Source organism: Mandrillus leucophaeus, unplaced genomic scaffold, assembly GCF_000951045.1.
Source record: "Mandrillus leucophaeus isolate KB7577 unplaced genomic scaffold, Mleu.le_1.0 Scaffold777, whole genome shotgun sequence".
NCBI lineage: Eukaryota > Metazoa > Chordata > Mammalia > Primates > Cercopithecidae > Mandrillus > Mandrillus leucophaeus.
Genome location: NW_012108441.1, coordinates 684,705 through 711,534, shown reverse-complemented (window position 1 = coordinate 711,534; position 26,830 = coordinate 684,705). Strand labels below are relative to the sequence as shown.

Sequence of the window (26,830 nt, the reverse complement as noted above, 5' to 3'; positions counted from 1 at the left end):
TGAGCCACCATGCCCAGCTAATTTTTGTATTTTTAGTAGAGACAGAGTTTCACCATGTTGGCCAGGCTGGTCTCGAACTCCTGACCTCAAGTGATTTGCCTGCCTTGGCCTCCCAAAGTGCTGGGATTACAGGCGTGAGCCACCATGCCCTGCGGAGTCAGATTTTTATTCTTGCCTTTACCCTATTTTTTCCCCTCTCCTTACAGGTAACCATTGGAAAGAGATGACTGTTTTTCCTTGCATTGTTATTTTAAAATATAAGCAGGTATATAAACGTGTGTACATACAAATATATACATATGACTACACAAATATGAACACATCTATATTTGTATTTTTCCCCCCTTTCTTGGGCAAATGGTAGCACAAAAGCACATTTTTCTTCACCTGGCTTTTTTTACTTAAAAGTATATCCCTACAGGTGGTGCACCACCTGTAGTCCCAGCTACTTGGGAGGCTGAGTTGGGAGGATCCTTTGACACCAGGGGTTCAAGAGTAGCCTGGACAATGTAGCGAGACTGCATTTCTTTAAAAAAAGAAAAACAGATATATCCCAGAGACCACCAAAGTCTGTATTGGCTGCTATAGTGATTTACCACAAGCTTGGTGGCTTAACAAAAATTTATTTCACGGTTCTCAAGGCCAAAAGTGCTAAATCAAGGTGTCACCGGGGCTACACTCTCTTCAGAGGCCCTAGGGGAGGATCCTTGCTGTCTCTTCTGGCTCCTGCTGCTGCTGACAATCCTTGGTTTGTGCAAGAAACATGACTCCAGTCTCGGCCCCATCGTCACATCACCGTTCCCTCTGTTTCTCCCTGTCTTCTCTCTTTCACAAGAACGTCTGCCATTGGATTTAGGGCCTACCCGGTTAATCCAGGATGATCTCATCTCCAGGTCTTTAATTACCTCTGCAAAGACTCTTTCCAAATAAGGTCATGTTCCCAAGTTCCAGGTAGACATATCTTTAGGGCCACTATTCAATCCACTACGATCTGTCCTCTGCACCACCCCCACAAATTTACATGCGACCCACAGCAAAGTAACATTCATCCCATCCCCATATCCCCCAAAGTGGTATGTATAAGTATTCTTTTCGTTTTACCTTTGCACACAACATTAGTGGATGTACCATTGTTTATTCAACCATCTTCTGGTTGTTTCTAGTCATGCTATTAAAAATAATTCAACAGGCCGGGCGCAGTGGCTCACGCCTGTAATCCCAGCACTTTGGGAGGCCCAGGCGGGCAGATCATGAGATCAGGAGTTCGAGACCAGCCTGACCAACATGATAAAACCCCATCTCTACTAAAAATACAAAAATTAGCTGGGCATGGTGGCATGCGCCTGTAATCCCAGCTACTCAGGAGGCTGAGGCAGGAGAATCGCTTGAACCTGGGAGGCGGAGGTGGCAGTGAGCCGAGATCGTGCCATTGCACTCCAGCCTGGGTGACAGAGCGAGACTCCGTCTCAAAAAAGAATAATAATAATTCAACAACGACAGTCTTCTGCAGACATCTTTTCACATTTTTGCCAGGGTTTCTGTTTTTATTTTATTGATAGAAATGGTATTGCCATGTTGCCCATGCTGGTCTCCAACTCCTGGTCTCAAGCTATCCTCCTGCTTCCATCTCCCAAAGTGTTGGGATTTCAGGTGTGAGCCACCCTGCCTGGCCTTTGCCAGGATTTTCGTGAGATACATCCCAAGAAGTGGGATCTCTGGATCAACGGTAATGCATGTGGCATGTTGCTGGGTGTCACTGCATTTTCCTCATAGGGGCTTTACCATTTCGTATTCTCACCAGCAATGTATGAGACAGTTCCCTCACAACCTCAGCAATAGAATGGTGTCACATTTGTGAGTCTTTGCCAGTTGCAGAGGTGAGAAAACATCTCAGCACAATCAAAATATGTGCTTATGAGCAAAGCTGCTTTAATTATAGAGGCTTGTTGGTAAGTTTTAGTATCAGTTAGGGCTAGCCCTCTTTCCTTTCTTCTTTCTCAGTGCTTTCCTGTATATTCTTGCTTATTTGTTCTTTCAAATGAATTTTATAATTATCTTGTCTAGCTCCAGGGAAAAAAATTATGGAATCTACTGGAATTGCATTAAACTTACAAATTTGGGAGAACCAACATCTTTATGATGCTGAATCCTCTTATCCAAGAATGTATTTCCATTTGTCCAAGACTAATTTTTTGCCTTTCAGGAATGCTTTACTGTTTTACTCATATATATTTTGGATATTTCTCGATGGGTTTTTGTCTGTTTTGTTCTCTGTCTTTGTCTGCATAAAGACAGAAAATAACAGTAAGATAAATACACATACATGCAAGGCTATTTACCTTTTTTCAGACTTTGGTGGAAAAACTAGTGTTTCCCCACTAAATAAGATGTTGAGGTTGAGTGCAGTGTCTCATGCCCGTATCCCAGCATTTTAAGAAGCTGAGGTGGGAGGATCACTTGAGCCCAGGAGTTCAAGACTAGCCTGGGCAACATAGCGAGACCCCTTTCCTACAAAAAAAATACAAAAAATTAGCTGGGCATGGTGGCATGCGCCTGTGGTCCCAGCTACACAGGAGGCTGAGGTGGGAGAATTGCTTGAACCCCAGAGGTCAAGGCTGCAGTCAGCCATGTTCATGCCATTGCACTCCAGCCTGGGTGACAGAGACCCTGTCTCGAAGAAAAAAAGTGGCCGGGGCAGTGGCTCACGCCTGTAATTCCAGCAGTTTGGAAGGCTGAGGTGGGCAGATCACGAGGTCAGGAGTTCGAGACCAGCCTGGCCAACATAGCGAAACCCCATCTCTACTAAAAATACAAAAATTAGCTGGGCATGGTGGCATGCGCCTGTAGTCCCAGCTACTCAGGAGGCTGAGGCAGGAGAATCACTTGAACCTGGTAGGTGGAGGTTGCAGTGAGCTGAGATCGCACCACTGTACTCCAGCTTGGGCAACACAGTGAGAATCTGTCTCAAAAAACAAAACACAGGTTGTGGCCTGTGGTTCTGACTGGCTATACATTGGGGGTTCCCGTGACCCCCTTCTCAGGTTCACTGACATGCTAGAGTGGTCCCACAACTCAGGGAAACATGTTTACCCATTTGTTATAAAGGATATTACAAAGTACAGCCTGATGGAAGCGATGTGGAAGGTATGGAAGGAAAGGCACGGATCTTCCATGCCCTTCCCTAGGCACCACCCTCCAGGAACCTCCATGGTGTAGTCAGCTATCTGGAAGCCCATGAAAAACCCGTCCTTTTTTTTTTTATGCTTTAAGGGTACATGTGCACAATGTGCAGGTTTGTTACATATGTAGACATGTGCCATGTTGGTGTGCTGCATCCGTTAACTTGTCATTTACATTAGGTATATCTCCTAAAGCTGTCCCTCCCCCCTCCCCACACCCCACGACAGGCCCCAGTGTGTGATGTTCCCCGCCCTGTGTCCAAGTGTTCTCATTGTTCAATTCCCACCTATGAGTGAGAACATGCAGTGTTTGGTTTTTATGGAGGCTCCATTACGTAGGCATGATTGATTATATCATTGACCACTGGTGATAAACTCAATCTTCAGCCCCTCTCCCCTCCCCAGAGGTCAAGGGGGTGGGGCTAAAAGTCCCAAATCTGTTATCTTGCCTTGGTCTTTCTGGTGACTGGTGACCAGCCCCTATCCTGAGGCTACCTAGGGATCCTAGCTACCGGTCATCTCATTCGCATACAAAAGACACTCATTACTCTGGACTTCTCAAAACAAAAAACTTTTAGCCTGGGAATGGTGGCTCACACCTGTAATCCCAGCAGTTTGGAAGGCCCAGGCAGGTGGATCACCTGAGGTCAGGAGTTTGAGACCAGCCTGACTAACATGGTGAAACCCCGTCTCTATTAAAATACAAAAATGTAGCCAGGCATGGTGGCGGGCACCTGTAACCCCAGCTACCCAGGAGGCTGAGGCAGGAGAATCACTTGAACCCCAGAGGTGGAGGTTGCAGTGAGCCGAGATCACGCCACTGCACTCCACCCTGGGCAACAGAGTGAAACTGTCTCAAAAAAAAAAAAAAAAAGTCAAAAATAACTTTTAACAATGCTACTGTGGCCAATTTTTACTTGTTGCAGTTGCTGTAGCAGAAAGAAGGCCTTTCCCTCCTGGCTACCTATGGACACTCCCTATCTTCTCTCTGGTCCACTCTTCTACAGTCCCCAACTTGAGCTAACTCCCACTTGTCCTTCGATAGCTTAACCATGACTTTCTCAAGGAGGCCGGAAGTGGTCTCCATCCCTGAAGAAATGTGGCCCCTCTGCTTTATGTAAGTGTATGAGTTTGCTAGGGCTGTCGTAACCAAGTCCCACAGAGTGAGTAGCTTCAACAGCAGACATTGATTTTCTCACTGTCTGGAGGCTGGAAGTTCAAGATGAAGGCGCTGGCAGGCTGATTTCCCGAGGCCTCTCCCCTCAGCTTGCCGCCTCCTCACATGGTCATCACTCTGCATGCATGACCCTGTGGTCTCCTTTTTTTTTTTTAATAGGGGCGCCAGTCAGATGGGACTAGGGCCCCACCCTAGTGGCCTGATGTTAAAACATAACCACTTCTTTAAAGAACTTATCTCCAAATATAGTCACATTCTGAGGTACTGGGGAGTTGAGACTTCAACATATGAATTTGGGGGGACATAATTCAGCCCCTGTCAGTATTTTTCCACATCGCTCAACACTTCTCTCATTAGGGATTCCCTACCCTTGATTGGGAAGACCTGTTTCATGACTGTCTTCCCCATGGACTGTAAGAGGGACTCGGCAGAGGGACACAGTCACTCCAGAGTGTGGCTGACCCTCAGGCCTTGCATTCTACCTGGTGTAGACGGAGGGCTCCCTAAATAGGAATCGGATGAATCAATGAGCCAAGGTTCTGTTCGTTTCCAATGGCTGCTGTACTTAGTGGCTTAAAACAACACGTATTTATCCTTTTCCTTTTCTGGAGGGTAGAAGTCTAAACATGGTGTGAATGGGCTAAAATCAAGCGCCAGCAGGGTTGTGTTCCTTCTCAGGCTAGTGGGGAGATTCTGTTTCCTGGCCTCTTCCAACTTCTAGAGGCCACTTGCATTTGTTCGCTTATGGCTCTATCCTCCATCTTCAAGGCCAGCAGTGTAGCAGGTTCAAATCTCCCTCTCTGATCTCTGCTTCCATTGCCACATCTTCTCTGACTCTGACCCTCCTGCCTCCCTTTTATAAGGACCCTTGTGATGACACTGGGCCCACCGGGGCCACCCAGGATCATCCCCCCATGATCTTAGGATCCCCAATCTAATCACATCTGCAAAATCTATTTTGTCATGTAAGGCAACATCTTCACAGGTCCTGGGAATAAGGGGGTGAACATCTTTGGGGAAGTCATGCTCCAGGCCACTCTAGAAGCACTGAGCTTTGAAGGACTGGTTCCTGTAGTCAGTATGTATGTACTCTGGCATGCATCTCAAGTTTTGCTTTGGAACAAGTGATCAGACACTCCCCTTTCTTAGATTTCCAGGTTCCTGGTGAAGTCCAAAGGCAGAGGCTGCACATTCAGTGGCATTTGGAAGCATCTTGTCTGACACCTGTGGCTAGAGGCAAATGGCCTTCTGGAATCTGTGCCTTTCCATCGTTCCCACTAACAGACCCTTTGGCCAGATTGCTGTTTCTACCCTGCAATTACAGGCAGAATCCCATGAGTAATAAACACAAATTGTTTTATTGCAATGGAATTCGTTTAAAAGAAATACTTTACTGCATCGTCCAATAGAATTATCTGCGATGATGGAATTGTTTTATATCTGCACTAAAATACCGTAGTGACAAGCCACATGTAACTCTTGAGCATCTGACATGTGGCTAGTGTGACTGAGGGACTGAATTTGAACTTTTAAGTTAAATTCATTTTCATGTAAATAGCAACAGTGGCTGGTGGCTACCATAGTAGAGCAGTTCAATTCTAGAAAACTCCCATTTCTAACCCAAGGCACCTGGACAAGAGCAGCTTTTCTCAGAGGCTAGGTCCAGGGTGAGAAAAGCTGTTCACTGTCCAGGTACAATAAAATAACTGACTTCTGTCTGTGTGTGGTGGGGATGCTGTCCAATGATGGCTGCCATGCATCCGTTTCCAGCTCCCTATTCAGTAGTTCAAAGCAAGCCATGGTGGGATAATTTACACCATGAGAATCAGCACAAGCTACAAATCAAGGCTCCCTCCCCATGCCCCACCCTTGGAGAGCTGGGTTATTTAACATTGACTGACATGCCACTGTGCATATGCTGACTGGAGGAGACAGGCCTACTGAATTGCCTTGGCAACATCTGAGTCTCCTGGCACTCACAGAGAAAAAGGAGACAGTGGCAGCTCCACAGTTCTTACCGTCAGAGAGGAAAAACACCATATGGTTTTTTAAGGGATGGCAAAAACTTCTCTTAGCTCTTAAAGCTACACAGGCTCTTTTCTCAGGTTTCCTAGAACAGACAATGTCCTTGACAACAACTCCACTCCACAGCAAAAGCAGAGGGATTTCAAAGCTGTTGTTTGTCACATCAGTCAAGGCTGTCACTTTGGATACATGTCAGGGCAATGGGGTCTGAGTTTGCAGCTTTTGGATGTCTGCTGAGATCTGTGAACACAGCCCAGAATACCTAGAAAAGGCTGGATTGCATATTCTTATATTCCCCAAATCTTTTAGGATGCTGGCCATGTGCATAGCCCCCAGCTAGGTATGGAAGCAACTCATTCATTCATTCATTGCAGACAGTGTATTCAGGTGTAAAGGAGTTTAGGACATAAAGATAAATGAAATAGGGTCTTCACCTCCAGGTTTTATGAGATCCCCCATTTATAGAATAATTTACCAGATACTCAGGGCTGGAATTTGGAGGAGGTGAGGGAGGCACTTACCTTGGGTGCAAAATGTAAGAGGGTACCAAAAAAATCAGTAATCAAGATAATATACTGGCTGGGCACGGTGGCTCACGCCTGTAATCCCAGCACTTTGGGAGGCCGAGGCTGGCGGATTGCCTGAGGTCAGGAGTTTGAGACCAGCCTGGCCAACATGGCAAAACCCCGTCTCTACTAAAAATACAAAAATTAGCTGGGTATGGTGGTAGGTGCCTGTAACCCCAGCTACTCAGGAGGCTGAGGCAGGAGAATTGTTTGAACCTGGGAGATGGAGGTTGCAGTGAGGCAAAATCGTGCCACTGCACTCCAGCCTGTGAGACAAGAGCAAAACTCCATCTCAAAAAAAAAAAAGTACATATATATATATATCTATCTATATATATATATATATATCTGTGTGTGTGTATATATATAAAATTTATAAAATCAAAATTAGTGCAGGAAATTACAACGTACAAGATACGAACATTTTAAATAAAGACAGGCTGTTGTGGATTGTTTCACTCCCCTTCAGCTTGTGCAAGGGAGCACAGTCAATTCCAATCAGCGAGGGGTTACTTGGCCAGGAGGTCTCTGAAGGGGAGGTTTATGTGGGTGCAAATAAATTGGGCCACGGGGAGCATTATATATAGTTTTTTGTGTGTGTGTGTGTTTCGGTTGTAGGGTCTTTATTGACTTTTTTCACTTGGTCCAAAATATAAGAGGATATCTTGATCACTGTATTTAGGGGCGCACATCTTTCCTTGTGTCTCAAGTTCTCATAATAAGGCGCTGCTTGCGCTCTTTCCAGATCTCTCACTTAAGCCTCACATGGCTACAAGTGGTGGATACTATTACTCTTCCTCCTTCTTGTTTTACAGAAGGGAAAAGTGGGCCTTGCAGAAGCTTGGCAAAATAGCACAGGCAGTAATATTGCAATACAGCCATGTAATACTTCAAGATGGTATATGATTAAAGCTGTTGGCTGAGAATATTTGGGAGAATTTTAGTTCTGGTGTAACAAACACTGTATCCCAGAGACAGTACTACATGCTGGGCTTTCAAAGAACAGGTAAGTGCAGCTCCCCTCCGTCCCTCCAGGAGCTCAGGGGTTCATGCGAGTAAATGATTTGGGTCTAAGCTGGTGGGTGCTGTCCAGAGGGTCCCAGGGAGCTGTGGCTCCAAGAAAGGTGGAGGGGATGGTCAGAGGCGCCTGGAGAAGAAGCTGGGGTCCCGGCCAGAGAAGACCCAGTCTGACCCCAGGGTGCTCCAGCCTCCATTAGAACAGGAGGCTGATGTCAGGGCTGTCTCCGAGCCTGTCTGCAAAATGGGTGTACAGCAGTAGATGTGCCCTACTCCTGTTAACAAGCTGCCACGAGAATCAGATGACATGCTGCAAAGGAAGGCGCTCTGTACACGGTGCATGTGCTGAGGCGGGCGGATCAGTTGATATCAGGAGTTTGAGACCATCCTGGGTAACATAGTGAAACCCCATCTCTACTAAAAATACAAAAATTAGCCAGGCATGGTGGTGGGTGCCTGTAATCCCAGTTACTCAGGAGACTGAGGCACAAGAATTGCTTGAACCCAGGAGGCAAAGGTTGTAGAGCTGAGATTGTGTCACTGTAGCCTGGGCAACGAAGCAAGACTATCTCAAAAAAAAAATATATATATATATAAAATATATAAAATATATAAAACATAAAACACACACACACACACATATATATATGGGGGCTTGGACACAAAGAGACAATAGGGTCCTTACCTCTAGCTTTTGTAAAACCCACCATTTATAGAATAATTGAATAGTGAGCTTTAATAATTTAATGGTGGGAAAATATCTGTTTTAAAAATATACAGTGCTCCAAATCTATGAAAATTTCCCATCCACCTCTGTGTCCAGCCACACAGTTTTCCTCATTAGAGATAATATCCTTAGCAGTTTCCGATGTCTCTTTTCAGAGGTGGTTTGTGGTGTACACACAGATGGGCAATGACACGTCCCACATGCCGGGAGTACTCCCTTTAACGGATTTATAATGAAGCAGAGCTTCCAGCACATCATACAATGGGGAACTCTTGAAAATGGCTGGGAAATGGAACATCTTGGGCATCAAATTATAGTAATTCTAAACCAGGGTTTCTCGGCTTCAGCACTATTGTATTGATATTTTGGGCCAAAATGTTCACTGTCCTGGGAGGTGGGAGTAGGGAGGGAGCTGTCCTGTGCACTGTAGGATGTTCAGCAGCAGCCCTGGCCTCTACCCACTCAATGCCAGGAGCATACGGCTCTTCCCACTCCAGTTGTGGCTGCCAAGAATGTCCCCTGGGGGAAAGGGAGCAACATCACCCCCCATTAAGAACCACTGTTTTAAACCTTGTGTGACATCTGTAGAAAACTGGCAGATAAGAGAAAAAATGTAGAAGATTCAAAGGGACAGGAAAGAGAAATCTGTAAAGACAATGGAAAGAGCCTGTAGTCCCAGTTACTTGGGAGACTGAGGCAGGAGGATTGCTTGAGCCCAGGAATTTGAGGTTGCAGTGGGCCATGATCGTGCCGCTGCACTCCAGCCTGGCAGACAGAGCGAGACCCTGTCTCGAATGAACAAACAAAAAACTCAAAGGTTATTATTCCGTAACTATTGAAAGAATCTTTTCATGAAGGATGGTAATAACCAGCTTTCTATCTCCACACAGGGCAAAATAAGAAGTAGGTTTAAATGGAAGAGAAATTAAAACGACATACAGGTGATTAAATATTAATAACAGCCCCTGAATGGCACTTTCTTTCCTAAAGAACTTCATGAGCAGAATAATCTAGGATGGCTAGGAATTGTTCCCTCAGGGCTTTGTGGTTAAGAGTTCAGAATCTTCAAGTAATGAAATCTGCATTTAAAAATTAGCCAAAACTGTTTATTCCATAATCATGTCTATATGGTGCTTTTAAGAAAACATTTTTTTTCTTGCTGTAAAAGCAATACATATTCACTGTGGAAAAGTTAGACAATACCACTAAGCTTAAAAGAAGAAAAATTTAAAACACCCTCATCCCACTAACCAGTGAGATACCATGTTTGATACTTTCGTGAATTCATTTCCTAATAATTTTCTATGTTCGTAAAGGTATATGTGTAGATATAAATATACTACACCTACATAGAAACAATGGATCACTCAGCACATAATGCTTTGAAGCTTCCATTTTTTTCCATTTAATCCACTGCCAATGTCTTTTTACATCCGTGTGTACCATCATATTGGTTTTAATTCTTCCCCTGCACAGATGTCTTATAATTTAAAACATCCCCTGTTTTTGGAGATTTAACTTGCTTCCAGTGCTTTGAGATCATAAATAATATTGCAGCAAACTTTCCCCAGTCAGGGGTTTGCACACCATTCTTCCCCTCCAACCCCCACTCCCCATCCCCCAGGACAAATTCTTGGACATCAAGTTGCTGGAGCACATGATACCAACAGCTGTGGGACCCGGAGTAATTGGTGAAACTGTGTATTTGTAAGGCATTGGGTAGGAAAAAATGCTAAACAGACCGCCAGAAAGATTGCTCAATTTACATTCCCATGGGTGGTATTGGTTTTTGCTTTTTTTGGTTTTGTTTTCTAATCTTGGCTAAAATGACAATTTGACAGGCGAGGGTGGAGGGTGTTCAGAGAGCTCTCTCATTCTGTTGAGAATTGCTTGGCCCAGTTATGGGCCTTGTCTGAATTGCCGGTTTGCTGTAATGTTTTTTACAATTGAGCAATCAATTGTAAAAAAAGAGAAGGTGAAACTAACCTACTGCAAAGAAACTGCTCCAGGATGAAGAAGGTTGCCTGTATTTCGTCATTTCAGCCAAGCCGGAACACAGAGCAAGGCTGTCTGCACCGTGCTACTATCCTCTTCAGGATGCAGGGCATTTTATATACCCACCGCCTCCCATTGATTCTGGAAACTCCGGCCACAGAATTCGTGCAGCCCAGCCCCTGAGGGTGGGGCGTCCTGTCTCCCGGACGCCGGGTTTTCTCTGGACACGAATGCCCCGGGGGTAGGAGGCGAATGACACTGGCACGGCGGGGCTCCGGAGCCAAGAGGTGACCAGGCTGGCTGGGCAGGGCTGAGTGGCTGGGCCGAGCACGTGATGCTCCCAGCCGGCCTCCGGGGCCCTCTGGGCTGAAATCGACATTTGCCTCTGGCAGGAAAATGAGCTTGTCAGTTTCTGCCTCCATTAGACCCTCAACCCAAAGGAGCAGGAGATTTTGGTAGCGTTTAAACTTTGTATCTCAGAATCTGAAAGCGGAAGGTAAGCTGCTTATATCACTCAGAAAAACAAATTTGAGAGGAGTGACCTACACTGCGACTTTGTTGATTTTTAAAATCTGGTGTTGAAAATAATTGATCGCTGTGGGAGTCAAGGGCTGTATTTATCTCCAAATTAGAGATTAACCTTCTGAACAGAAATTTGGTTAATTTGGAGGAAATGATGGTATGAGGGCCAGGGTTAAATATAGAAGGACATGAAAGCTGCTGGAATAAATTGCAAGTAAACTTAACTCTAACCTGCTTGTAAAACAATCTATTTCATGTCTCTTTCAGGGCTGTGAGCAAAGGGAATGTTATAATGGTGATTTTTAACTCAAGTGAAAGCAAATGAATCTATTTGCAATTGGAATACAAATAAAAGCAGTCTTTACTTTTGTCCTTTTACATTTCAAAAATGCTTGTGTATTTTGGCAAAAGAAAAGTTTATATGTGCACTGCTTAAGTTTGAAATATGCTATTTCAAATTTACAAAATTATCACAGTTGTAATTTTCTAAAGTCTTTCTAGGCAAGGCTGTTTCAGTTGTGAATGAGAAATGTTGACATTGTACATATTTTCTGTGATAGTAAAATGACTCACTTCTTCAGAATGTGATAAAAATTAGAAAATGTGAAATAATGAGTTATTGTGAATTAACTCAAGTCTGAGAGATTAAATGCCTTGCCAGAAGATGTAAGAAAACAGATACACAAATACAGCCATGCTCACGTAATAGTGCTTTATTTTAAATCATCACATATTTAAGTAAGTAGTAGAAATACGTGGTGTCACCATTTTTTTCCTTTGGCAAATACAAATTGATATTGGAATGCAGCTATTCAGAGTAATCAAAGCATTATTCATACGTGCAATTAGTATAATGTTCCATAATGAATTGCTTTGAACTAAAGTGTTTGGTATAATAGTCGATATACGACTTGAAACACAGAAACTCTATGCAAAGTATGTCCATGCTATATTTTGTGTCATTATGATTTGCACAAAATGTTTATTTCTCCACTGCATTTGATAAATACTAGTTTTAAAATAAAACATGAAATTGTATTTGCTTTCACTGTAATCCCCTTATTGCTAATTCTTTCGAAATCCTATTACACGCTTGGAGCCTGTGATAATTTGGATTTCTCCTCCTGTGTGTTGTTTTTCATAATTCTTCGCGAAAGGTCAGGCAAGCTGCACACATCAAGCGAAACGGCCTGAGGGGCGGCCAGCGCGAGGGTTTCTGGCCATCACCCCTCACCTCCCGGGACTTCCAGGGTCTTCCCCCCACCCCGCGCCCACCTCCCTGCCTCGCCCGGGAGGCGTCACGTGGCAGCGTGGGGCCCGCCTCCTGGTGATGTCACGGCGCTCGCAGCCGTCGCGCTGAAGAAAGGATGCTCGAGGATGCTGTCCAGGTGGGCGGCCGCGGGCGCGATGCGGCACTGCAGGTAAGGGGCGCGCGGCGCCTGGATGTCCTCCCCGGCGCCCCCGGCAGCGCGGTCGCTTCAGGTGGAGCCCGGCCTGCGGGCCTGCAGCCCGGCTGCGCCCCCAGAAACCCAAAGTGGGGCCTCTGGCTGCTGCGGCGCCTGCTGCCCACAGCTGCCTGCTGCAGCTGCACGCACCCGGCGGGGGATGGCCCGTGGCAGGCCCACGCGTGACTTGGGTCTCGGCATGTCCGCCCCGAGAAAGTGGGCAGGGGCCAGACAGAAAGACAGGGGGAGGGGAAAAAAACCCTTCCGGCGGGGAACAAAATCTGAAGTGACCACACTGCATGCATTCTAAGTAGAGAGAGGGGCTTTTAAGAGGTAACTATCAAGTGTTTTCCTAGTGTCATTCTGCTTCTTAAATAATGACATGTTTACTAATTACAGGCCTTTGTCCTCAGTAATTAGCCTCATTTCTTTCAAAGCAAAAGCGGGCTGGGGAATGGAAACTTCTTGGTTAGCAATTTAAGCGCCAGATGTGCAATCTAAATTGCTTTGCATTATTTTGCAAGGTTCCAGCATTTACAGGGCATACGTCAGAAATGTATTTTTTTTTCTTTCCAGGTGTTTTAAGTAGATTAAAAAAGAACAGTATCCAATAAAATAAAAATAAATTGCAGCTTCCAAAGATAACATGTGAGTGTAAGAGACAGCTACATCTCTAAGAATCAAATGATCTTAAGCAGAGAGTGGGGGTGGAGATAACACCAAAACCTAACAATTCCCAGAGTTCTTTTTAATTCTCTGATAATTCGCTTACTGAATGGAGGGGCTTGATGACTCAGCGACAGATGGAGGGGGGTCAGGTGACTTCAGTTCTAGCATGACAGTGGGTGGGGGATTTTAATGGACTCTTTCTAGAGCGTTTACATTCCTTTCTCAGGGTCAGGAAGAAACTATAGCAGGATGTGTGTGGGCACCCTTGGGGGAGAATGTGGCATTTTTTCCCCCTCTAAAACCTGACCCTTCTGGAAGGTTTGTTGTCACTAAACTGTATTGGAACTCACATCATGAATAATTTGACCAACCAGCAACGTTGGGGGGCCTGTAAAGCAATGCTATTTCCATCAATAATTGAAGGAGTCATTTCTTTCAGAATTTGGGACACCCAGATGTGTTGCTGCAGTAATTTAGTAACTTGTTTATTGCCATTTTCTTCCTTTGGTTCAGTTTGGTTACACAAATTAAGATCCCTGGGTTCCTGCCCTCCCTTCTCCCCCAGCTCAACCCTAGATAGAGCAAAGCAGATGATAGAGGTGGATCTAATAGAGACCTAGATTCCACTTTTGGCTTTGTGACTGTGCAGGCTTGGACATGTCATTTTGTGTCTTTGGGTCTCGGCTATCTTGTCCTCAAAGTAACAAAGGGATTTAGGTCAGGGTGTCTCAACCTTGGCACTACTGGCATTTGGGGCCAGATAACTCCTTGTGGTGAGGCTGTCCTCTGCATTGTAGGATGTTTAGCAGAATCTCTGACCTCCACCTACTAGACGCTACTAGCACCTCCTCCCCCAGTCCCCAGTTGTGACAATCAAAAATGTTGCCAGACATTGCCAAATGTACCCTGAGGGCTCCCTTGCCCCCTGTTGAGAACCACTCATTGGGATGATCTCAAAATGTTCTTTGGGCTCCAAGAATTCATTTTCTTATGATTGGTTTGATGCCAAGCCCTTGATCAGAAATCTGATTCCCTTTCTTAATATCGTATATATTGGAAAACACAATGTGAAGGCGTTTTTATGTTGTGAATTTCCAGAAATAGCTTCTGTGAAAAGGGGAGGAGCTGTGTGTATGCCATTTGTAGCTGGGAGGCTAGCTTGGCGGAAAGGAGAGTGTTAGGGAAACAGGAAAAATCAGAGCACTAGATGAAAGTGTGTTGAAACCTGCCGGGGCTTCGTGCTCAGCAGACCTGGAGCACGTCCCTGGACGTACTCACTCTAACCCTGGGTTAGACCTAACAGCTGGGAGTCCATTTCCTTGTCTGCAAAAATGAGAATAACAGTGTCCACTCGGAGGTGTTGTGAGGAAGAAACGACACGATGTCAGGTGCTGGTGCGGGATGTGGTGAGGACAAGAGGGTTGGTAGTGTCTATGCAGCTAGGAGGAGGCAAACACAAACTGCCTGCACCACCAGTGACACGGACACTCGCTTAGGGCAGACATAGTCGCATGCTTTAAGCTTCAGTCCAGGACTTGCATCTAAAGATCTGGCTTTGACACTTGGGAGGGTGACCATGGCTGCATCACTTCACCTCACAGAGCTGCTGTCGGATCTGTAAAGTGGGGCCAGCTGTACGTGCTGACTCTGCTTCCTTGGCTGTTGGGGAGGGACGGACGGAAGTGAGAGGGTCTGCAGGCTGGGAAACTCCCGAGAGACAGGAAGCAGGGATGGCAGCAGCGTAGCAAGGGAGGACATGTTTACTCTGTGTGTGTGTGTGTGTGTGTGTGTGTGTGTGGCAGGGGGGCGGGGCTTAGAATGGCCAGAAAACATTTCCTTGTGCCCCAGGCTTGGGACTTTGATGTGTCCCTCCCCTGTGTTCCCTTGCCATCAGCTTGCTCTCTCTCTCTCTCTCTATCTCATCTTTCCTGGCACCATGAAAATGGTCTCCTGGGGGAGGTAGAAAAGCCCTGGTGGGGGAGGTTGGCCTTCGGTGAGGAAGACCACTGTGCAGAGGGCTGGGGTGAGAGCAGCTGGCGCCATCCACTCCCCATGCCACTGTCCTCACAGGCTTCAGTCCACGGTCATCCCGGGGCAGGCCTGTCACGCTCCTGTGTGCCTCTGGTGGGCTTGGTGCTCTGTGGGAGCCATCTGGCCTTGTCTCTTCAACAAGGCAATATCATGAAAGAAAATTTTGAAAAGGGAGATGGGGTATTCTCCATCAAATGAGACTTAAGAGATGGAATAGCCAAATATCACTGTGGCCCTCGATTGGATTCGGCCCAAACGAACGTGTAACAGGCATTTTGGGGACGCCTGGAGATGCTTTGATGTGACTGGCTATCAGGTGCCACTAGGAGACTGCTGCTGCTTTGATTAGATGTGACAGTCTGTGATGTGGTTGGCAGCCCCTCAGACAGACACAGTGATCCCCACCCCTGGCAGCTGCAACTTGGCATCACCCTCTCCCTTGAGGTTTGGGCTGGACAAAGTAATGAACTTCCAATGAATATGTCTAGCAGGGGGTGGGGGGTGGCACTTCCACCATGAGGGTGTAAAGGAGCTTCCACCTGGGATGTATTTTCTCTCTTGGGTTGCTTACACTGAAGCTGCCATGTCGTGATCAGGCCTACAGAAGGGTCCATTTGCCGTGGTGAGGACCTGAGGTCCATTCCAACAGCCTGAGAAGAACTGAGACCTGCTGATGGTGTGAGGGTGTGAGTGGGCTTGGAGGCAGACCCTTCAGGCCCAGATGAGTCTTTTTTTTTTTTTTTTTTTTTTTTTGAGACAGAGTCTTGGTCTGTTGCCCAAGCTGCAGTGCAGTGGTGGTGATCTCGCCTCACTGCAACCTCCGCCTCTCAGGTTCAAGTGATTGTCATGCCTCATCCTCCCCAGTAGCTAGAAATGCAGGGACACACCATCACAGCTGGCTAATTTTTGTGTTTTTAGTAGAGATGGGATTTTGCCATGTTGGATCTGGTCTTGAACTCCTGACCTCAGGTGATCTGCCCACCTTGGCCTCCCAAAGTGCTGGGATTACAGGTATGAGCTACTATACCCAGCCCCAGTTGAGTCTTGAGATGCTTGCAGCCCTTTGAGACACCTTGAGCTGAGGCACCAGCTAAACTACTCCAGGGTTCTTGACACAGAAACAGTGACATGAGACATGTTTGTGTCCTGCTGCTATGCTTTGGGGTAATTTGTTAGGCAGCAATAGATAGCTACTACATGTGTTTATGTAGAAAAGTATTATTTTTTAGAGATGTCTGCTAAAGTGTTTAGACATAAAGTGTCATGGTGGCAATAATTTACTTTTTTTCTTGTTTAAATTTTTTTTTGAGATCTCTTTAATGTATGACTTAATAGGAGACAGATGAATTCTCATACTTGGTTCTACATTCAATCTGTTTCAATATCGCATGTCATGTAGCCTCTGGAAAATTCCATTGTATGCTCATGAGAGAATGAACTTAGAAAAAGGCAAATAACAATGTCAGAATATTGTGAAATGTTTTTGACATCATGGAGTCCCTTAAAGGGTCTTGGGGAGCCCAAGGAGTCCCCAGACCACACTTTGAAAACCAGGCTTCAAGATCAATAATTTACTTGTAAATGGTTCAGTTAAATGAAGAGAGAGAAAGAGATAAAGCAGATAGAGCCAAATGTGAACAATTGTTCAGTCTGATTGGTGTTATTCATTCTGGATGATGTTCTGTGTAATTGAAAATGTTCATAATAAAAAGTTAAGAAAAAAGAAAAGAAATGTAGACCCTTAGACACGTTGGGGATTCTGATTGAATAGGTCTGGGGGTGAAGCCCAGGGCTTAACCTGTGCTCCAGGTGCCCCCATCACATGGGCCAGAGCCCCCAGGCACTTTGCCCCAGAGGTCCTCACCTTATCTGCCTCCTCTCCACCTGTCAGCCTTGCAGTAGCAGACCAAAGGGGTTTAGTGTGATGACGCATCTATTCTACCAACCTGGGGGAAGAGGTGTGTGGGGACAGTCCCCCCTCCTATCCCTTCCCCCATACACACTTTCCCTTGGTAACAAGACCTTTGTTTAACCACATTTTCAGTGGGTGGTTTTTTTATGTGCAGGAATGGTTTTTTTTTTTTTTTTTTAAAATAACTTCCATTTCTTTTCTTTTCTTTTTTTTTTTTTTTTTTGAGATGGAATCTCTCTTTGTCACCCAGGCTGGAGTGCAGTGGCTTGATCTCGGCTCATTGCAACCTCCACCTCCCAGGTTCAAGCGATTCTCCTGCCTCAGCCTCCCTGTAGCTGGGATTACAGGCACGCACCACCACGCCTGGCTACTTTTTGTATTTTTAGTAGAGACGGGTTTCACCATGTTATCCAGGCTGGTCTCGAACTCCTGACCTCAGGTGATCTGCCTGCCTCGGACTCCCAAAGTGCTGGGATTATAGGCTTGAGCCACTGCTCCCAGCCCCTTAATTACTTCTTCATTCAGCAAATATTCCTTGGGTCTGTGCGTCTAGGCCAGGGTTTCTCAACCTTGACACTATGGACGTTAGGGTCCAGATGATTCAATTTTATGGGGGGCTATTCTGGGCAATATAGGGTGTTGAGCTGCATCCCTGGCCACCATCCACTAGATGCCAGTAGCACCCCCTCTCCCAGTTGTAATAACCAAAAATGTCTGTAGACATTGCCAAATGTCTGCTGTGGGACAGTATTGCCCCCAGTTGAGTCCTACAAGTCTAGGCAGTGGGATACATGGTGGGACCAAATGGACAAGGTTCCTACCCTCACGGGACTGATTTGAGCTGAGGGAAGAGGAAATAGCTGTTGGACAGGCTGTGTGTTGACTGAAAGGATGGACAGCAAAGGATGCACAGCACTGGACTCCAAACCCTGGTTAAGGAGGGCAAGAAGGCCTCTCTGAGGGGGTCGCACTTGAGCAGAGATCCGAATGGAGAGAGAGCCTCTTGAGCACAGTGGGCTGAGTGCTCAGGGCTGAGGGAACAGCCAGTGCAAAGGCCCTGAGGCAGGGCAGGACAGAAAGCGTTTGCGGAAAGCAGGGAAATCAGCATGTGCAAAGAAGAGCGACCCAGAGAGCAGGGATGGGGAAAGGTACTCAGAGGGTCGCAGGGGGCAGGCCATCCTGGAACTGGCAGTCGTGGTGTCAACCCTGGATTGTCCTCAGTGTAATGGAAAGCCACTGGATGCTCCTGTGTTGGGGAGTGACATGTTGAGACTGGGTTAAAAGGACTGGCTACTGTCAGGAGCAGTGTCAGAGGTGGGTGAGAGAGAAAGCAGGGTGGCCAGCAAGGAGGCTAGGAGGTGAGAATGGAGACCAGATGGGGAGTGGCCAGGGTGACCAGGTGAGTTGGACTGAGCAGCTAACCTCTTTAGCAGCAATGTTGTCATAGGTGCCAGAGTGGGCCCTTGGTGATCAAAGAAGCCTGGCGTAGGAGGGTCACATGGTAGCATGTAACTACAGGGCAGGACGTGGAGGCTGCACACGTGTCCTCATGCACCCGGCTCAGTCGCATCATCACCTTTGATGGGCGGTGCCTCCCAGGGACAGCAGAGGAAATGGCCATGCACATTCCCACATGACACCTGAAAAGCTCTCTTTCCAGCTTCTTGTGGCTGAAGTCTCCCAAGCTGTCAGGCCACCGGTGGCTCCGGTGATTTTGGCTACACAGCTTACTTGCTGTCCTCGGGCCCAGCACATTTGTTCTTGCCACTGAGTCTCTGAATTGGCTGTTCTCGGTGGCTGGGGGGTCAAACCCCACACCTGTTCCCTTGTTGCCTTCTCCAAGTGGCCCTCATTGCTCTGCACTGCCTGTTGCGTGCACTCCTGTGGGATGCAGTGACCTGCAGTAGGGGGTTCACAGAAGCCCCTGCCTGCTGGCTTGCCATCTTCACACTGTTCTTGACAGGGTCCTGCCCTGCCCCAGGGCCTTTGCACTGGCTGTTCCCTCAGCCCTGAGCACTCAGCCTCCTCGTATTCAACAGAGAGCCTGCTGTTGCCTGGGTCGAAAGTAGATGTGAGGCCGGAGCCTTCCTCACAGAAGGGACTTGAAACTCTCTTGAAGCTGCAGGAGAGTCCTGGAAGGCTGGGGTCAGGCCCTTGACCTGCCCTGAGGACGGCACATGGGAACAACAGGGTCATGAAGGAGAGGCTGCAGGTGGGCACTCCCCTTGAGGATGGTGTTCCGCTCTTCCCATCTGCGGCAGTTGGGGCACCCAGGATGGGTCTGGGGTTTGCTGATGTAAGAGCCACCCTGACACCGTGTTTCTTTGTCGGGGAGGCTGCTCCTGGCCCTGGGTGCTGGGCCTGCGGCTCCTCTCTGTGGCTGCTGCCCCACTGGGCCTTGCCTGCAGTTTTGCGATGCTTCCTGATGGCCTGACTGTGTCTTCCTACTTCTTGGCTCTTTGCTTCCCTTCTGGGTTGATTTGGCTAAATGTGAAAGTTATTTTTCGCCCTCCACTCTAGCCCTTGGAGGCGCTGGTTGGGTGAAAAGGCCTTTGTGGTTAGCAGATAGGAGGCCCAACCGCCACCATGACAGCTGGGAGATTGTTCCTCTTAGCTTAGTCACGCCATGCACCAGCTCCCCTTTTACCCCAAACATGGGAATTGGCTCAAATGTCAGCCCCTGTGTTGGTCAGAGTGGCCTGCCTGTCTTCACCATGGCGTCCTCACCATGGCGTCCCAGGACACCAGGAACAGCACATGAACGCTGTTTTGGGTGCCTTCCAGCATTTAGCCTTTACACACTTGCTAGTCATGAGTGGCTTCTGAAATTTTCTTTTTATCCATGGAGGGGGTGTGAACCTTGGGTAAGCACAAGATAGGTTGTTGTGGAGAAAACCTGTCAGAAAATGGTGAGGGGAAGGCCAGGCCGTGGAGGTGCCAGAAGAGTGAGGGATTTCCCATCTGCACTGTCTTCAGCAGCTGTGATGGCTTGAACTGTGTCCCCACGAAATTCAGAGATTGAAGTCCTAACTTTCAGTACTTCAAGATGTGACCTTATTTGGAGATAGGGCCTTTACAGAGGTCATCAGGGTGAAATGAAGGCATCAGCAGCGTACATCCCTCCATCTCAGACTTCTGGCCTCCGGAACTGGGAGAAAACCCTCTTCTGTTATCTGAGCCGCCCAGTCCGTGACACTTGGTTACGGCAGCCGTAGCAAACACGTGCAGCAGCATTTTTTGTGGGTGTGTGAGAGGGCAACCCGGGGGCCTTTCATTAAGCTATTCTCACACGGTTTAGGAGAAACATGGCCCCCAGTGCCCTCTCCATGGAGGCACGTGGCTCTGGGTCCTGAGGTGGCAGAGGCCTGCCTGCTGTTGTGGAGAAAGGCCCCTGGACCTGGGCTGGATCGGGCTGCCCCTCACTGTGTGTGAGACTTAACCTCTGTGCCGCAGTTTGCTTCTTTGTAACTTATCTGTAACGTGGGCCTAAGGGAGGCAGTACTTCATACACAGGGGTAGTGCTTAGAATGAAGCCAGGTACACTGAGCCCTGTACAAACGCGTTGTGACTATTATTATGGGAAGAAGTCTCTGGGGAAATTCCAAACCCTTGGCTCTTGGCACCAGCAACACAAACACCTCACGGCCCAGCCCTCCTGCCCCTGGCATGGGGATGTGAGAACACTGAGGCCATTGTGTCACCCGAGGCCACATGTGGTTGGTCTCATCCTGTTTCCAACACGTGGGCTGGGTTTCAACGTGGAACGAACGACTGCATGGCCCTGGGTCCATAGGAACCCTGCCATGGTCACACACCAGCTGCCCGGTCCTATGGAAGCCAGACTGTGGTTGAAGAAACACAGAGAGTGCTGGGGGCAGGGCCAGGGGCCGGGGAGGAAGTGGGAGGAGGAAAAAGGAAGTGTCTCTGCTGGCTTGAGGCAGAATTTTGAAACAGGCACAGTTTCTTTCTGAGCATCCTTTTGCTCTGAGCTTCCCCCTGTTTGAACCTCCTTGGTCGTGTGGCCCTCCACCCCTCACTGGGGGCCACCACCTGGCTCCCGTCACTGTCAGTGCCTTCCTGTCTTCTCCCCTCTGGTGTTTGGAGGGTTAGCTGGGAGAGGTGGAATGAGTCCTGGCCACCTCATCATCCTAAAGGTGTCCGCATTTTAAAACCAGGACTCACAATGATTACAAATGAAATGGAAATTCCTGGTGTTTCAGGCAAGGTGGAATAAGGCAGTGAAAAGCTTTGGTATTGGAGCCAGCCTCCAAGATGGGCCTCGACCATCCTACCTCCGGGTGTTCACGCTCATGTGTGGTCCCCTCCCATATGGAACCATTCAGGGCTGACCTGTGTCACCAATAGGATACCGTGGAAGCGACAGTGTGTGACTTCCAAAGCTAGGTCATTAGAGACCGTCCTGGTTCTCTTGGACCACCCCCTCTGGAGAAAGCCAACTGCCATGTCATGGGGACATTCAAGCCATCCTGTGGGGATGTCGGCGAGCAAGTTGGTTGCTATGTGAGGGAGCCCCTGTCCAGCTTTCAGGTGACAGCAGCCCGGGCTGACATCCTGACCACAACCTCCTGAGAGACGCTGAGCCAGAAAGACCCAGCCACACTGCTCCCCACTTCCTGACACATAGAAACTGTGAATGGTCAGTGTAAATGGTAGTTAGTGATGCAGCATCAGATAACTGATATGACTGGTAAGGGTCCAAAGCTTTCCTGGAGGGGAGGCCCAGTGCTGGTCTCTCCTTGGCTTAACTCCTCAGGCTGTGGCCATAGCTGCCTTTGTTTTGCCCCTTCTGAAGCTCCAGTTTTCTCTGATCGTTCCATAGTTGTTCATGGTATTTTCTCTCCCTTTCATTCCCGGGTTGGAGAGGAGAGGAGAGGAGCTTCATGCAAAGTTTAGGTCTATTGATGATAAGTTAGGGCATATTGAGGATGAGTTTGGGTATATAGATTTTTAGTAAATGGGCAACGGCCTGTATTTCATGAAAATGTATATCCCGTGTATCTCTTTATAGCCTGGAGACTTCAGTAAAATATTCCCCAAATGCCAATGGGGTTTGGCTGGGCATTACTTTGGGCTCTCGGCATTTACAGATGCAGGAGGTCATTTTTGATGCGAGCAGCCCCCTTTCCTCCAGCACCAGGGAAACATGCCACAGCCTGTAATGCAGCGTGGAGCGCATGCCCTCTGCCCGCTGCACAGGGGATTTGCCAACTCCAGCGCCTTTGCTTCGTCAGGGCTTTCAGACTTCTGACCTCAATTATTTCAATGGGAGGTCATTTTTGCAAGAGAGGATGCAATGGGTGTTTGAAAAGAGAAAGTATTTCACAGGCACTTCAAAGAAGTGTTGCAAGCATGCCAATGAAAAACCTCACTTTTGTAAAGTGAAGCAGTGAGATTTAATTTCAGCTGATGGCTTGTTTGGATTGCCTTTGGTCAACTTTTAATTGAAATCAGTGTGCAGAAAAGTGCATAAAGGGTAAGTGTGCAGCTTGATGAATTGTCACAAGGTGAACACACCTGGGTAACAGTGCCCAGATCCAAAAATGGAACATGACCAGCTCCCAGAAGCCACCCTCATGTCCACTTCCAAGGGTAACTGCTATCCTGAATAACACCACCGGTTCCTTCTGCTTGTCTGGAACTTTATAGGGATGGAATCACGGATCCCTTTGTGTCTGCTTTTCTTTGTGTCTTTCTTTTACTTGACATTAGGCTTGTGAGCTTCATTCTTATTATGGGATAGAGTGGTACCTCTTTCCTCCTCATAGCCCTATATAGCCTAATAGCTTTCTTTGTATGTAAAGTGTCTCTTTTCTCTCACTGCTTTTAAGAGATCCTCTTTTTCACTTGTTTAACAATTCAATTGTGATATGCCTTAGTGTAGTTTTCTTTTTTGTGTGTGTGCTTGGGGTTTGTTGAGCTTCTTCTATCTATGGGATTATATAGTCTAATAGCTTAAATCTTTGTGTAAACAAGATTTCCTATATTGAATGTTCTGGTCAGTGTATCTACATTTATTTCAGAGAAACTTCTTGAGAGACCTTAAAGGGATTTTTAAGCCAGTTTCCCTCTCAAGCTCTCACCTCCTCCAATTGGATAAAAACAGTGAAGGGTTTGTCTTGTTGGGTTGATAAGAAATCCTCAGCTTGTAGTGCTTTTAGCCTCTGTTATGGGTCCAGAGTCCATTCCCTCAGGCTCCATTGATTCTGTCTGTGTTCAATGCCTGTGGCTGGATATCAGGAGGGCGCCTGTTTTTGTCAGCCCAACTTTTTTCATGAATGAAAAGTACCAAGGGAAACAAGATGAATTCAGAAAAAAAAAAAAAAAAGAGAAACAGTAAGGAAAGGCAAGGTATGCCCTTCAGACAGGCATTGCTACAAATTGTTATTATTATTATTTTTTTTAATATTTTCTGTTTTTCTTTTTTAAAATTTTTAATTTTGCTACAAATTATAAAACTGGTGGGTGATGGTGGGTGTTTCAAAACCACTCACGTTTGACACGGTAGTGACTTCAGGCTGGCCTACATAGCCTTTTGTTCTCTGTACATGTACAGATAAAACATCTTTCTTACCTTGATTCTTTTTTTTTCTTTTTTTGAGATGGAGTCTTGCTCTGTTGCCCAGGCTGGAGTGCAGTGGTGTTATCTTGGCTCACTGCAAGCTCCGCCTCCTGGGTTCAAGCGATTCTCCTGCCTCAGCCTCCTAAGTAGCTGGGATTACAGGCATGCACCACCACGCCTGGCTAGTTTTGTATTTTTAGTAGAGATGGGGTTTCACCATGTTGGCCAGGCTGGTCTTGAACTCCTGACCTCAGGTGGTCCACCTGCCTCGGCCTCCCAAAGTGCTGGGATTACAGGCATAAGCCACCACGCCCGGCCTCTTATCTTGATTCTTGAGCATGTCTATGCAGTGATGTCCAAAGCATTCAATAGCTGACTACTTGATAGAGTTTTACATCTATTGATGGATATAGTATTAATAACACTCCTTGTAGAATAGAGGTAGTATGTGTGCCTGGCTAAGCTTTTTGTGGCTTAGTGGACACTATTTCTATATCGCAAACACTTCATTTTATGCAGGTCCAGACAGTAAACAGAGATGAGTAACACAGGCCTTTGCCCTCAAGGAGCTCACAGCCTAATAAGGGAGGAAACATGTTTGTAAATAATCATTTGAACAAAATGCAGTTTCTAAGTAAGATTGATGTTAAAAATATTAATAGTATAAACAATATTAAAAATTTTAGTGATTAAAACACAACGGCAAGGATGCAGGTCAAGAAATGAGTGGAAAATAGGAAGGGAACAAAAGGTTATACTAGGCCAGTGGCTCTTAATGTGCAGCCCCTGGATCAGCTGCAGCAGCCTCCCTTGGGAGCTTGTTAGAAATGCAGATTCCCCAGCCCCATCCAAGTCTTGCTGGATCTGAAACTCTGAGAATGGGACCTGACAGCCTGGGTTTCCCCAGCCCTCCTGGTAATGCTGATGCACGTTTAGAACCTGGTTTAGACTGGAGAACCACTGGTTTAGACAGTGATAAGCCACCAGGGTTCTGTCAGGAAGCCTAGGACAGGCCATTTTAGTGCTCATGTTGTCCCCCTAATTGCCAGAAGCCTCAGGCTTGGACCCTTTTGTTAGGGGACTGATCTTTGTCGGCAATCAATAAAGTATATTAGGGAGTTTTTCTGAATTTTTTTTTTTTTTTTGAGACAGTTTCACTGTGTCACCCAGGCTGGAGTACAGTGGCGCAATCTCGGCTCACTGCAACCTCTGCCTCCTGGGTTCAAGAGATTCTCTTGCCTCAGCCTCCGGAGTAGCTGCTGGGATTACAGGTGCCTGCCACCATGACTGGCTAATTTTTGTATTTTTAGTAGAGACAGGGGTTTTACCATGTTGGCCAGGCTGGTCTCGAACTCCTGACTTCAGGTGATCCACCCACCTCAGCCTCCCAAAGTGCTGGGGTTACAGGCATGAGCCACCGTGCCCAGCTCTGAATTCTTAAATGAAGGGAAAATTTTATTTTGCCTAACTAGTACAGCTTACCACTTTTGTTTCTTTTATGGATTGAGTTTTTGATGTTATTTCTAATAACTCTTTGCCTAGCCCTAGGTTTTGCCCATTTGTGTAGGAGGGGTAAAGATCACTCACATGGGTTTACACAGGCAAGGGCATAACTGGCTGAAGAAATATAAAATGCCATGTGATGCTGCTTTCGTTTGGGTCCTTGCAGAAGTGGAACCTGAAATGAGGTTTCTGGTACAAGCTGACTTGGGAGGGGAGTGGGGAAATGAGACTAGGAAAGGAAGGCAGCCATTAGGGCCGGGCTGTTAATGTCACCCAATGGGTGACTGGAGCTTAATTCCACACTTGGAAACTAGGAAATGGTGCTCGCTGTGTCATGGGCCCCCAAGATCACCACTGGGTGGTCCGGTGATTTCCTAGGAGGGCTTATAAAGCTTGACACATGTCATATGCATGGCTATGATTTAGTACAGCGAGAGAACACAGAGAAAAATCCACAAAGGGAAAAAGGCTTATGGCGCGAAGTCTGGAGAAAAGCAGGCACGTGTCTCCAAGAATCCTCTCTCAGTGGAGTCACACAGAACATGCCTACTCCTGCCCATCGTGAGTTGAGACAACATGTGTGAAATGTCCACCAGGGAAGCTCCTTAGAGACTCAGCGCCTGGGATTTTTATTGGGGGCTGCTCAAATAGGCATCCTCTGCCTAGCACACATCAAAATTCCAGACTCCCAGAGAGAAAGCAGGCATTCAGCATAGATCACAGTATTTGGACAAAGAGTTTAGGCACAGTGAGCCACTCTTACCAGCTCTGGGAATGGTAGGAACCCTCCCAAAATACAAATTCCCAGATGCCAGCCAAGGGCCAACCTTGCAAACAGGACTTCCTAAGGAAAGCAGTCTCAGGTCTGCTATATTACGTGTTTTCTGCACAGGTACAAAGCACATTCCTTGAAATAATCTCATTTAAGGGACAAGGGAGTGGAACATTTGAAGATGTCTGGTTTTCTCCAGACTTTGCCCCGCAAGCCTTTTCCCTCGAGAGTCAGTTCTTGAGAGTCATCGATTAATACCTATTCCCAATAATGCACTTCAGGCATGCCATGTGAGCAGAGCCACCTTCTGTGCATCTCAAAACAATGACAGTGACCTGAGACTAAGCGATATGGTTAGAAATTAGCTAGAGCTTACTGGAAGGTTTTGAGTGATATGAGTGGGGCGCTGGCAGCATCAGATATAGTAGTTATTCTAGAAATTGGATGGGGACAACAGAGCCATGTGTATAGGGTAGTTCACGTGCCTGGCGTCGTGTGGCAGTATTGTAACTGAATGAAGAGGTCAAGGCTTCCCTCTAACCTCCTTAGGTAGATGTCTCCTTCCTGTGTCTGCTCATTGGAGGAATGGGAAAGTGTGTGTGTGTGTGTGTGTGTGTGAGAGAGAGAGACAGCGTGTGTGCGTGTGTGTGTGTGTGTATGTGAGCATTGTCGGGGCAGAAAATCCTGGTACATTTGCTGTATTTTAAACT

The 26,830-nt window shown here is 46.9% G+C and overlaps 1 protein-coding gene across 2 annotated transcripts in view; it reads left to right on the top strand.

Annotated features, from left to right (window-relative positions):
* Positions 1-10,912: 10,912 nt before the first annotated feature.
* The window catches only part of CLCN4 (chloride channel, voltage-sensitive 4), an 81,132-nt gene continuing 65,214 nt past the window's right edge, over positions 10,913-26,830 (top strand). Inside the window, exons 1-2 of one of the 2 annotated variants that reach the window (XM_011966832.1) lie at positions 10,913-11,182; positions 12,366-12,629. The gene's annotated coding sequence lies outside the window, so the exon portion shown is untranslated. The remainder of the gene's footprint in view (positions 11,183-12,365; positions 12,630-26,830) is intronic. The other variant, XM_011966833.1, reaches the window with a different exon arrangement.